Source organism: Amblyomma americanum, chromosome 5 (assembly GCF_052857255.1).
Source record: "Amblyomma americanum isolate KBUSLIRL-KWMA chromosome 5, ASM5285725v1, whole genome shotgun sequence".
Lineage (NCBI taxonomy): Eukaryota > Metazoa > Arthropoda > Arachnida > Ixodida > Ixodidae > Amblyomma > Amblyomma americanum.
Window position 1 is genome coordinate 145195631 of NC_135501.1, and position 14409 is coordinate 145210039.

The following is a 14409-nucleotide window of genomic DNA, read 5'->3' on the forward strand; positions in this document are numbered from 1 at the left end:
TGAACATCATCGAACGCCGCACGGGGAAAAAAAAATTAAGGGGAAACAGAAACCCGTAAATAACTCTGTCATGTGGAATCCTATCATACACATACATACTATCATAAACAGTACGGGCAACGCCGCCGGCGCAACTGCATTCTGATATCTCCTGTGCTGCCCCTTCCTCGCTGGTTGATCACTTTTATGACTAAAGCTCGAATTTAGATTTGGAAATGCCTATCGCACGTTCCTGCAACAACGAAGGGACCGATATCGTCGGAGCGGTCCGGCAGTGGCATAGCTGAAGGGGTGAAAGGTTTCCGCTTATATTGGAAGTTCTGTTGTTGCGCCCCTTCGGTAGGCTATATTGGCCAAACCTTAGTCAATGCTGCTCCATTTTGTACGAAAAAGCGTTAGGAGCCGAGCACGAACATTGATTTGAATCTGTGCTGTTGTGAAAAAGTGCGGAATAGAGGTTCTTCGGTAGAATGGAGAACTTTTTGAAATTTTAGAAGAGAGAAAGAGGTTAACCAGGCGATGCCCAGTAGGCTACTCTACACTTGGGGAAGGGGACACAGGGGAAAAAGGAAATAAAGTGCGGTAACGAAATGAGTTTTAAATATTGACGAAGTGAGCAAAAGTAAGGCTGTAAGACTAACATTAGCGTTGTCAGAACACTGGACGCACAGAAGACAAGCACAAAGAAGCGCTCTTCATTGCAGAACACATGTGCAGCCCAGCACAGAATTCTGCTCACAACATGTGTGATCATGAACAAGAAATGCAAATGGCAATTCTCCTCAGGTTGAAGAGAACTGCGACAAATTTGGTGACTTCTATATGCTAGGTTTTCTTTTCTAAATTACGAGGCTGCGTTGGGCAAGAATGCGTGCTGGAGTCTTTTACCTTGACAATGCACTAACTTACCTCCGCACTATTTTTTCCTGCCGTTCAATTTGCTTTCACCCTCTGTTTATTATGGCTGTTTAGTTTTTGGTCGTGGGTCAGAACATACTGAGTTTAAAAGTAAGGCGACTAGTCGATTTCAGTCTCTTCGCTATCATACTATATATGTTTGAAACAACCTACCCTGAAACAAAATGAACGAATTCTTTCCTTTTAAAGGAATTAAATATAGAATGCAGCTTCATAGAAAAAAGATTATGCTCAGCAAAGTAATAAATATTGATTATCTTGACTTCCAAATCAAAATAGATATTATTGATGCAATACAAAATTTTGTATCACAATGCTTATGAAAGAGTTAAATAAATGCTTATTGCAGCAATGATTTTCTGTATGATATCTCTAGATGTGTCAGTGATTATTATTATCACATCCACTGATAACGCCTTGATCTCTGTTATCTCATAGACCTGTATCTATTCTCCTAGTTCACGTATTACGCGTGCCTTGCTATAATGTTAACGCATTCAACTCTATCCTCTCCCTGATACACCTGTATATATTCTCCTACTTCACGTATTGCGCGTTTCTTGCTATAATGTTAACGCATTCAACTCTAGCCACCCCCCCCTCCCCTGATGCACTTATAATTATTCTCCTACTTCCTGTATTATGTGTCCTTTGTTATAATTTTCCCCTATTAGTGCTGTTCTAGTGCTGCAGAGTACACATCTCTTTATACCTTCTGACGTTTCCGTTGATAGGCTTCAGCCATTGTTGAGTCGAAATCAAATTTTTTTCCTGACACCCGCATCCTGTGAACTCCTGTCCGGATAGTACGCTACTCGGTAGCGGATAGCTGCGTTACGGCGAGAAACGCACCACTCGACAGCTTAATACCGATTGTGTGAAAGGAAATGCTTTGAGTGCCGGAAGGGGCAAATTCAGTTGGTGCTGGCCGAGAAAAGACCAAGAACCGCTGGAAATAAATATTAATCTATTACGAGCACCTGTTTACCCCGTGGCTGGCCTCAGCTCTTCGGCGTCCCTGACTGCGCTCGCTCTTGCACTCACGCGAGGCAGGAAACGTTGACTTGCCGAATCCAGCAAAAACAAGAGGCGGCCGGTGCTTTTGTGGTTGCAAAAGAAGGTTATATCAGGATTTGCGTTGACACGTGGCACGCATGCGTCAGCTTCGTTTGCCGCAGGAAAGACCGACAGCAGATGTGCCGATCTACGGGCGAATGACAAAGAGAAAGACCAGTGCTCTTTGGCACGGAAGAAAGGGGACAGTGGTGTGTTCTGAATTCGCATCTGTCTTGTGTTTGCATTTCATTCCGCCCATGCGCATCTAAGAGTGACGCCGAGGAAAACACCACCGGGAAATATCGAGCAGCTGGTCAAAGCGAGGTATATCACCTTTCGAACATAGCAAAGGCAACAATAACGTAACCAGCATTATCAAGGGCGTGACAATGTAGGCGCGTAGTCGCTTCGGGGCACCGCAGCTAGAAGCTCTTCGCGATTGAGTGGCGAAAATTTACGATTTCTTGCTGAACGACAGCAGTGGTCAAGAAAATAATAAATGCCAGAAGTCGGGACTCTATGCGCAACATGCAATGGCGCCTCTCAGAAAACAATACTTTCATGAAAGTTCAAAAATTAATCACCTAGTCTTCCGCACAGGTAAGTGGTACTATGAAAAACATTAAGTGCTTCGAAGGCAGAGCCCAGAAAGGCAGTGAAGTCGGAGCCCAATTAGAAATATATCGGGCTGAATGAAGCCAGTGTGTGACTTAACTAAATGAATGACAGAGTTTGCACACCGGTAAACCTAGTATGACGTGCGAAAGCACCTCATTTCGAATTAGCTGCACTATTTCCTAAACATTGCCTTAACTTGTCTTCGTGTTCGGATGTGTATTTTCTAAACATTGCTTTACACTGTCCCCCAACATAACTTATTTTATGCTTTCCAACCACTTGACCTGCACCTAGCCAAACCGTATCTTTTTCAAAGATCAAGGATAAAAGGTCGAGGCTTCAGGATACATTGTTTTTTTTTTCAGAATTTCTAGTGAAGTAGTGCTTTCGCTGTAACACCAGACGTATATGTTAGCCGCCTGGCTATCTAAAGGAGATAACAAGGGCGTTAAAAAGTAACAAAGCACCCGAGAGATAGGGCCAAAAGTCGTTTTCAGAGTGATCGTTGCAAAGATTGGTATCCGTGTATATGAAAGCTGCGGTCACCCGAAAACCTCCACTCTCAGCTCAGGGAGAAGCCCACTCGTGATTGGGTCGAGACGGTGACGTAAGGTGACAACTCCGGCGTTACTGCTCTCACCAGCGCTTGCGCACAGCGATTTAACGCGTGCTGTGTATGATTCCTATATTTATTCTTTCTAATAGAAAGTACAGTGACTTCGCAGTTTGCCTTGTGCTAATTCGCCTCACAAATTTCTTTCTCCCCTGTCAATCAGCTTAATACGGCAGTGCGAATTATTTTTGTTTGTAATTTATCCTGCTACTTCTTTCATCAGACCGCAATTTCCCTCACCTCCTATAATAGCTTTTATTGACTATTTCTTGTTGCGAACGAATTGAACAGTCAAGAATGTGTTTTCATACGTTCAACCTCGTTGCCGCGCAAACACCACGCTCTAAAAATTCGCTTACTCTGTTTTCAATCTATAAATATGCTCGGCGCTGGCACCATATGTCCCACACATCAATCTTCCGCGTCCTTTTCATAAACGAGCGTGGGGCGCCGTTTCATATTTTGCTTCATTCGTCTATTTACTCACTCGCCTGTTTCCTATGGCGTGACGCACATTCATTACACATTCGGATGCTTCCATTGCTCTTAGTTGCTTACGTTTTTCTTCAAATTACATTCTGCCACTCAAGATTGGACAGGTGTCAAGATATAAAGCCTGCACGAAGGCATAAATATGGCTCTGCAAATGGGCTTTCCCAGCACGCTATGAGTGGGCGTCCTCTCTCGTATGTAAATATGTTCGGCGAATGTAATGTTCCCAGATAGATGACTGTTTTCAGAAATATGTTTCCAGATATATTCCATGTTTTTGTTGCAGGTACTGATACCAGAGCATGCGATGGAAAAAGTTATTAACCGGAAGTGGTCATGAATCTGGAAACAAAAACAGCGTAGAGCAGTGCGCATAGTGAACCGGATAATGGCATTCCATTAGACGACTAGTCGGAAAGGCCTGCCTCCACTGCCCAGAAAAAATGTTTTTACACTGAATACTTCTTGATTAATGATTACGCAAGCTATCGGGGACAAAGACAAAGAAGGCAATGTTATTTCTCGTCGCTTTTTTGTTGACAATGACGCAGGTATACGACACCGCCACGGTGGCTAGGTCAGTGTGGCAGCCAGCTGCTGTGCCCGAGATCGCGGGATCATGTCTGCCGCGGCAAAACGAAAGAAAAACGCTAAATTTATTGCCCAATAAACGACTCCAGTGCTTAATACAGAGCTCCTGGGGGTGAATATTAATCTGGAAGCCTCCACTACAGCATTTGATTTGTGTGCTTTAGAAACAAACTCTCAGCAATGGAAACGTGGTAAAAGCCTGCGCTCGTGATGCCGCCTGCTCTCTGAATTCCTAAAAGAGCTGCACGTTCAGGCTACTCAGCCGCTCAACGTTAACCAACCTAAATAATCGAGTGCTGACTATAATTTTTATGCGCTTAACATTAGACAACACGTTTCGCAAAGTTTGCTACGTAACAAGTGAACCTCGTAATATGCCTTAGGACGTTTTCAGTACCTTTTAACATTGATTTGCAGGATCTTCTACCACTGACCGAGAAAGTCATACCGCTGTAGAAAGTGACCATAAAAGGAATGAAATCTGGCGAAGAGAGAGGCTTATTCCAGACGTTGCCTAGGACTCCCTGTCCTTTCTATGTGTGCCTTCCCAACAGTCGCTCTCAGGCAGAGTGCCCTCAGGCAAAACGTGAGACCTTCTTAAAGTCCCTAGACTTTAGAGAATTGTAGGAACAAATCTCATTTCGTGCAGGGAAAAAACTTGCAACAGAATTAGAGCCAAGTGACTAGACGAGAACACTAATAATAACAATAACACAAATGCAACGCAGGGTACTTAATGAATAAAAAAACTTTCCCATACGAATCTCCAAGACTCTCATGCTTAGTTTTTCGGAGAAGGGCAAAGTCATAAAGAAAAACCTGTTATAGAATGTGGCAAACACGATAATAATAACGACGAAACTGGAAGACAAACACGGTGCAGGAAACGGTTTTCAGTAATGAGTCGGCGGGCAGTTTTGCAGGGGCCGTTTAAGATTTACCCTCTCGTGCGCTCTAAACGGAAAGGAGTAAAATTCGAATAAACTCTCCTTTATCGCATACCCTATAATAAAAGGGAGTGCTCTAGAGGACAGCTGGCTCCTTTTTTCCTCACGTATAATAATAATAATAATAATAATAATAATAATAATAATAATAATAATAATAATTGGTTTTTTGGGAAAGGAAATGGCGCAGTATCTATCTCATATATCGTTCGAAACCTGAACCACGCCGTAAGGGAAGGGATAGAAGAGGGAGTGAAAGAAGAAAGGAAGAAAGAGGTGCCGTAGTGGATGGCTTCGGAATAATTTCGACCACCTGGAGATCCTTAACCTGCACTGATATCGCACAGCACACGGGTGCCTTAGCGTTTTGCCTCCATAAAAACGCAGACGCGTATAGGTGTATCACTATAGGTGTCTCACTATAGTGATACACCTCACGTATAGTGATACAATCACGTATAGGTGTATCACTATTGGGGTGGCCAGAGAAGCTGATCCGTTCACGCTGCCGTGGGTTCGAATCCTAGTCGGGGCAATGCTTGCTTAATTTCAGTTTGCCCAAGGTTACCCTAAGGGGCAAGCTTCACACAGACCGGCGAGCCGGTGAGGCTTCGCCGATAGTGTTTTCTCACCAACAGGGCGCAACAGGTGTGTGCGGATGTCCTTTTTCGCTCAGCAAGCTGTCTTCGCTGTAAAGCAATGCGGCCTTCACCTGATTTTCATTACGTCTCTTTGCATATGTACGTAGAGGTGTTGGCACTGAAGCCAGCAAAAGCGTTGAATAAAAAAATAATCGGTCCGCCAGCGCTGGTCCTTATCCTTCCTATCATTCCTTGCTTCCTCCCTTGCATCAAGGTACCGTGGAGGTCTGGCCGTGAAGTGTAACATTAACTCTGCCTTGGAATCAATGAATAAAGAAATCAGTCGCTCAATCAATCAAGCAATCAACCAATTTTTTGAATATGAATAGTTCAATAAATCAGTTGTTTGTTTGGCTTATTTTAAATATATATAAGGATAATAATAAGCACGAGGTTCCAAATTAGAACAACTGGGCCACCTCTTTTCCTAACAACCAACTTTCATTTTCTCCTCCTCGTTGAACGCTTTTTTATAGTGAAGATTACTGTACACACATCCAAAAAATAAGCAATAAACTGAATCGCGGCAAGGCAATCTTTTTTTTCGGCACGAAAAGAAGCAATAAAGAGAGCTTAAACAACAGTATAATATAGCGCACACTTTTAAAAAGAAAATAGAGCAGGCTCTACCTCCATTTGTTGAGCATTAGGTGGTCGTCACTGATAATGCTACACAGTCTAAAAACTGGGGAGCCATCGAATAGTAGTTTTGTAAAACACAAGCACTGGTTGCTGCGAAGCACGCTTTTTTTTCGTAGCGAATGACGGACAGTAGACAGCTTGAACCGTGATACCAAGGACAAACACTTTTTAGTGCAATGTAAAACATGCGCTGTACCCGCAACGGTTGATGTCAGGTGTAGATTTTAGACGGATTGACTTTCAAAAGCGACTCAGGCTGTGAGGGACGCCGCAATGGAGGGCTCCGGATAATTTGGAGCACATGCGGTTCTTTAACCTGCACTGACATCGCACAATACACGCACAATTTTCCTAGACATATTCCCAACCCATACGTTTGCGTTATTCTAGATAAATGTACCTAATGCTTCATCCGCTCAGACTGTGACCTCTATTTTTTCAGACCGTCCTAGTTGATCGGGTTCATGCACGAGATATATTTTTGTGTACGCGTTCCCACAGTCCGTTTTTTCATCGAATTCCTATTATCAGTACCACGAAAATGCTTCTGCAAACGCTTGGTTTTGCTGTTTTCCTTTCCTCATTTGCTGTTAAATGTACTTGTACACGGACATGATCTACTTTCACTGATGCCAAATTTATCTCCACACCGTGCGAAAATATTGTCTTCGGGCTACAGGCGCGGACATTGCCAGACAGAATATGGCTTCCAAAAAAGAGTATTTTTGTGTCATCGGTAAATAAGTCTCTCTCGGACACTGCAGAAACGATTCCCTATTGCTTCAAGAATTGCAAAGGCCTTGTTGTGCCCAGTGTCAAGCTCTCGTCTTATTACACCATTTGTGCAATCCGTCATATTTCATACGCGATGTGATGATCATCACCTGCGACCAGGAAGCAGTATGCAGACTAGGTCAGCATATCACAGCTCTTTTATGTTTGACGAGGGGTCAATCTCTCGTCATAGTAGACCGTTTTTGCACTCAGTCCTATTTCATACGCGATGTTATGATCATCAGCTGCGACCAGGAAACAGTATGCAAACTAGATCATTCCATCATAGCCATTTCTTGTTTCTTCGCTCTTTACACGAGTTACTGACACATCTTCTCAAAGCTATTAGTATTTAACCTACCCCATCTTAACGAGCCGCTAATAGGAGAGCCTCGACTGGCTGCTTTCAAGTCCCCCAATCGAGTTAACCGGCTCTCTGCTGCCGCCATGTGCTTATGATTTTTTTTTGCCTTGTTTTGTAGTGAGTGTCCGCACATGGAAGCATGGTGCGTGGACCGAAGCCTCTTCTTGCTGCTATACCGATGTCTGCCCTACAGCACTCAATCACTCTGGCTCTCTTCTGGGCGATGGCGGAAATACGCGTTTTTTTCCCTTACACGCGAACAAGCAACGCCAGCTACTCCCTTCCGAGCGCACGGTTATTTCCGTGAACAAATTACTTCCGCTTCCGCTGTCAGCGGCTGTCGGGATTCCTTTGTTAAGTGCGCTGCGTTAGCGAAGTGGAAGGAAGGTTTAAGGGTGACCTTGATTAACATCGAGGTCATCATTGTTTGCTACACGCAGCTCGCTGTAATCACACTTACATTCAGAACAATGACCGAAGAAGAGACACACGTTAAAATAAAGTGAAGCCAATATAAACAGTGCTAACATAAACATACCCATACCCTCGCGAACAAAGATGGCGTCACCGCGACGAGCAGTCCAGCGAAGCTCGAATGGCTCTAAAATCAATGAATAGGAACCCTGCTGTGCTTATTAGCGGATTAGGAGCAAGGCTCTGAGTTGCAGGGTGCTGGTAAGACAAGCTGAACAGGAGTTAGAGGAATACGGTGGTTAACACAGAATCTCTTTTACGAGTGTGAAATTGCAGATTGCCCAATGTTTCGGCCGCCAAAATTCCGAGCCCTTGGATAACCTTCAGTAGAAAAGACAGTTCGTGGTTCTTGGTTTCGCTTCATGACTATTTCTGCAGTGTACCAACTCAAAACGCCGTTGCAAGGCGAAAGACGGACAGAATGAAGTGCAGCTCACTTTTTCGCATGTCGTAATTTGTTTTTCTTTTCTATTATCTCGTCGCCCCGCCGCAACGATCCGCTGGGAAAGGCGTCTGGCGCAACTGCATCGCCCTACAGCCTGCAGTATTGCTTTGAAAACGTTACATGACTCCGACTGAAGTGCTGTAGCGCCACAGGGTCTAGGGCCAGCGGACTGTGCGTGCCATTCACAGCTGAGGAGTCTGTTTAAAAACATAGGAAACAAAAAACAACCGACATCTCGACTTACGGGAGCATCCACTTCAATGTTTTGCTGATATCTTTCTGTATGTGACTTTCAAACACAATAAAGGCGTTAGCGTTAGCGAAAACTTCCCAACCCCATTAAATTCGGGGAAATTAAGGATATGGATCTGCAGCACGGCAAGGGATATATCAGGTCTCTGCCAGTTGCGGTCACATGTTCCTGCTTTCATGTGCCACTCAAAGGCAGACTAAAGGGAAGTTTGAAGCTAGGAGATATGAAGGCATTATTCATCGGAAACACTGCAAACATTTTTTCTTAGCGGAAAGTTTTGCAGAAAAAACTGCTCATAATATTGCCGAAAATGTCTCGCATTCAAATTGACAATAACATTTGGCCACGTTTACGTCATTTAGATGACGTACTTGTCTCTCTAGACCTCCGGCCAACCACAGTGGGAATACGAGGCCTGCGTGACGTGACATGACGTCGGTCACGTCTCGCGGCGGCGCCGACAGCGGCTGCATCGCGGGTTGCGTTTTGTAGCATGTGCGAACGCTTTTATGTTCAGTGATGTTCAGTGGCCAGGCGTAATCCGCCGAAAGTGTGGAATCTGTCCAGGGCTCTTGGATCATACGAGAGGAGAAACTTCGCTTCAAAACAGATGAGTCCGAGTACCCACGTTTTTGTGCTTGCGGATGGCGGCGTCATTTGAAAGCAGCCAATAAAACCTGCTTCTACTGTCATCAGAAGAACGTGTCTTCTTTTGTTCTGTTTCTTCTGCCGCATAATTTTAGAGCGCAGTTCCATTATTTGAAGCGCAGTATTCCATTTTTTTTAATCCTCTCAAATCGGCACTCACTTGCCTTTTAGAGTAGCCACTTTTATGAGGTGTGGAGTAGCTGTGTCATCTTAGACTACCTCATTGTAGGAATGCATGTCCGCTGACAAGTGTTTCCATTTGCGTAGATGCATTTGCCCTCGCTCCTGTTGTGTGGTGAAAGATCTTGCATGACGGTTCCTTTGGCGATCGTGCTGTGGTTCGTTTTCCGTGGGAAAGGTTTCGCCTGTTGCTTCGAAAAGCGATCACGTTCTTGGCGATTTGCGGCAGTGGTTGTGGAAGGTTTCGCCGATTTCGACGACATTTTGTTAGGTCAGAGGAAAACAGCGTGAGGAATTTTCAGAGGCGACTCAAAATGGCCGTTCCAATTATGGTGACGGGCGATAGATACTTTCGCGTCGCCAGTGGGCACCTGGAAATTGGTCCAGACGTACCTCGCCGACACCTGGCGCCATTTTATGCCCTCCCTGCGATAATCCTTGGGGCTGCCACTCCCTCGTGTTACAACATGTTGTTTTGGGATCCATTTATTAAAATTCATTTATTAAAATAGTGCTGTTTTTTAAGCTGCAATAGCTTGCAAAACAGAACTATTTTTGATGATTTTCGGTTTTACTACAGCATTGCTTGCTTCCTTTCGTGTGCCCTAAGTGTGTGCCGAATTTCAGCATTTACTAGAGATTGGTTGAAAAGCAGTGTGCTTTTTGGCTCCTGCTCTCTTGTGCTTTCAGTTACATGTCCACTATTGTTGTGGAGCGGTTTAAATAAATTTTACTTTCAGTCTCAGCTAAATATCGAACAGAACGCATGAAATATTAAACTGAACATAGAAACGCCTGCTAGAAGTGCGAAAAAAGATGACTTTCCTAGCAATCAGCGATCATCAAGGCCCCTCAGATAATAACTCCCAGAAATACGTTTATGAATGCGCAGAAGGGGAGGCAGGATAGCATTCATCACGACATTCAATATTTTCGATCGATGAGAATAGAGTAGAGCCACAAGGGTGTCTTTAGGCTGAGGAGAGTGGCCACGCGTAAAATTAGGAGGTAATGTGCGTCACCTTCAGCTGGCAGCTTAGATTATCAAGCTTCCGCACTAAAAAAAGCAGCAAGAACAGCGCTACCCACAGACCTTTTCTACTCCTGGAGCATTCTTTTTCCAATATTCATCGCGCCTTCTTACCGTTCTCAAGGGGCAGCAGGTGAAGACAAATTTCAAGGAATCCGCCCGCATGGCAACAGGCGCAAGGACCATCTTACGCATCGCCTACGATGGTTATGTCCCGCGCTCCCCAGCACGGCTCATCAACTCCGCGACGCAGGCAGTCGTATCGACTTCTTTCCCTTTATGCCTTGCTCCGCATGCTTCAGCATTTTGTTGTTTTCTTATCCTTTCCCTCACCGTCACTTGGCAATTCAAGTACCACGAGGGTGGCGAGAGCGGCGGAGGTCGAGGTAAAAAATTATAACAGTGACTGTGAGACTTTCCAGAGTTTTTTGTAGCGCCTTTAGAGCGTCTTTATGTCTTCGGTGCAAACACTGACAAGGTTTGAGGAAAAAGTAATTGACTTCGCAGAAATTCTTATATAAAACTGGCTTCAGTAACGAAAGCAACTTATGTGCCGCGTATGAAATTATACGCGACAAAACCAAATGATTCGTTGCAAGCCCATAATAAATCTTTCACCCCACCTTGTGCGGAGTAAAATATTTCAAGGTGTGGCGCCTTACAGTCAAGCTGCGTTGCACCAAAAAATGATCATCGCTAGCACCACATTTGGTTGTCACCAAGCACTGTACGGCGAAAATATGACTTTATTGTATTAAATATTTTAAACAAACAGAAAGATAAAATATGAGAGATTTTAGAAAGAGACTGAAGTAAATTATTCTGCAGGACTTAGGATGAACATCACAAATTCACCTGAAAAGTTCGGCTGTGAAAGTTGTGTTAGTAGTTCATGTCTGCTGATGACGTCCCACTGGGCCTGTTGCGGGTCAACCCAGACGCGATAGCCGCATTGCAATGGAACCGAAATGCAAAAACGGGCGCGTAACCTTCGGTGTTAATTACTCCACCTTAACTGTTTAAACACTTCCCTAAAACGCAATGTATCAAAGATCAAAATTCTTATTCCAATTCACAAATTCTATCTTAAATAATCATGGAAAACCTGACATTCGTAACCACTATACTCCTGTATTTTTTCCATGCTTCAGTTTTGGAAAAATTGCCGTTTCTCATATAGACAGCTTGACAGATAGACAATGAGACAACTTTTATGGTCTGTGAAGTGCGAGTTCCTTCTTCAGCTGCTATTTGAAAACGAACTTATAGCTTCCTGTAATGTCTTCGTGAATTATGTACAGCAAATCTCTGAGAAAACCGTTAAGCTTGCAAAACATTTAGTTTCAACGCGTTGTATATATATATATAATATAAATCAAATTAAGCACTTCAGCACCAGTGGGAGGCACGAAGGTAATTCTACAGGGGTGAATTTTACACACCAGCACGTCTCTCTACGACCGGTGCGTGGCCCCTTCACGTCATCACGTGACCCGCCTCGCTCTGCCTTGGCCGTGTTCAAGTGGAGTGCGCGCTATGGGACAGGGGGCGCAACCACACCCTGCATAAACCCAGTCCCTGGCATTGTGCGATCTTTACCGTCATTGTGGAGAACGTGTCATCGTGATTCCCTCCAAATTCCTCCGAACATCTGTCAGAAACCGCAAGTAGCCAGGAGGAGGAAGCTCGAAGTCATGAGGTGGGTCCAACAATTTTAGAGTGTACTTGGGACGCTGCCCAAGTAGCGCTAGGCGATAACATCCTTAAATCTATGTTTACGTATTTGATAGAATGGGACAGCGTTGACGCGAGCCGGTGTAATTTGGGAGACTAGAACAGAAGTACCGCCTCTCTGTATTTTGCTACGGCCAAACGGTAGCGCTGCAAAAAAGAACCATTTGCGTGAGACGCATAGTGGTTTGAACGTTCACACGTTTTCACGAAGTCCCCAAACCATTCTGTCATTACTTTTGTTATGTTTTGTTTATTTCATCATTGGTTTCTCCCGCGAAACGGCTCCCAAAACACTCGGCTACGACAAGGCACAAAATATGTCTGTGTACAACCAAAAATTGAAAGCCTTCAATTAAGTCGATAATAAATATTATAGTTCCCGAGTTTTTCGTAATTATCATACCGTATACGAAAATAAAAATTTTGAGCAAGAGTACAATTTAAGTGCAAATAAAAATATTGCATTTCAGATGTTACAACTTTTCAGCACTGATAAGTAAAAGGTCAAAGAGCCCCATGTATTTTAAATTAATCCGTAGGCCTTCAGTATGGCGGACCACATTAGTCGCTTCGGGGCGTTAAACCTCACATACCACAACCACCAGGCGCTACAATTATTTCTGGAGTGCGGTACAGTGGAATACTTAAACAAACCATTAGGAATCATATCGAACTCGGGTTCAATTTCTGATATAGACGGCATAGTAGAATTAATGACACGTGCCATTAGAGAACCGAGGTCGTAAAGATTTTGATTTTGTTGGAGGCGGACATGCAGTTTGTGTTTGCTGTCTCTTTGGCCTCCCAAGTTACCATAGGATAAAAAAGTTTAGCTGGTTGAAAATTGCATGAATAGGAGAGAGTCCTCCCGCTTCGAGAGGCTTTCAGCACGCTGAACACGATTTTTAATGATGATGGCAGTTGACGACTCTGAGTGCCTGGCTACGTCTCCGAACTATGCCACAAACTCTTTTTAGTTACTATTTATTGCGTCAATATGGAGAGCAAATAACGGCAGAAGTAACCGATCGCTCATTCCATTTGTAGCTGATAACCTCAACCTTAGTCGCCGCCTTCGCCACAAACGTGAACTTTTCCAGCTAAACCAGCTTTTCTGAGCAGAGGTTCTTATCGCGTCGTTTAGCTCATTGTGGGGCCCTTCCAACAGGCGCATCTCAAAGCTGACTTCAAGCCATGAAGCGAAAGTCACGGTGAGTTATGAGACCTAATCTGGTGACTAGCGAGGACCGGTGAAGAGACACGGAACGTAACATAACTAAAGAAAACAGGGGCGCAGTACTTAGGATGCAGTAAAATCACGCGCTCCGTCTTATCTTTTCAAAGCCCCAATGCAGTTGTTTTGGAAAGAGAGTGGACGAGAATAAGACAGCTGTGAAAATTAAGAGAAAAGATGTGGTTTCTAGCACAATGTAAAGGTGATGTTATGCAAGTTCGTGATAAATCACAGGCCGATTGTCGGGACGAGTAGTTTCAGCAAAGTGTGAAAAAAGCATGCCGTATTGAGCGTTTATTTGACTAGGAGATATTTACTCCATGGGGCTGCAGTTACCACCGACCACTTATAGCTGAGAAACAGCAGGCACCCGCATTTTGAAACCATTTTCGTGAGTACCGCTGATATGTTCTAAGAATGAACCCGGAGCAGCACTCCGGATCACCATGAAAACGTTCGTTGTTCTATCTACGTGGATTATATATTTCCTAATTCTAAACATGCCATTCTAGATATGTGCTGTCTGTTGTTCGCGCCGTTTCTGAACGGCAAAAATGTGAACGGAGCATAGACAAGCCCTACCATGCATGACACAGAAAAACGCACTCGGGAAGGCAAAGTTTCCAGAAGTCCGCTTCCCTGATGAATATACGCGCTTTAACCACCCGGTTCACCTTCACGAGGCGAAATTAAAGCGCATCTTTCTTACCTGTAGCCAGAGCGCAACGGCGGCGCTTTTAAGCCCGCATAATTCC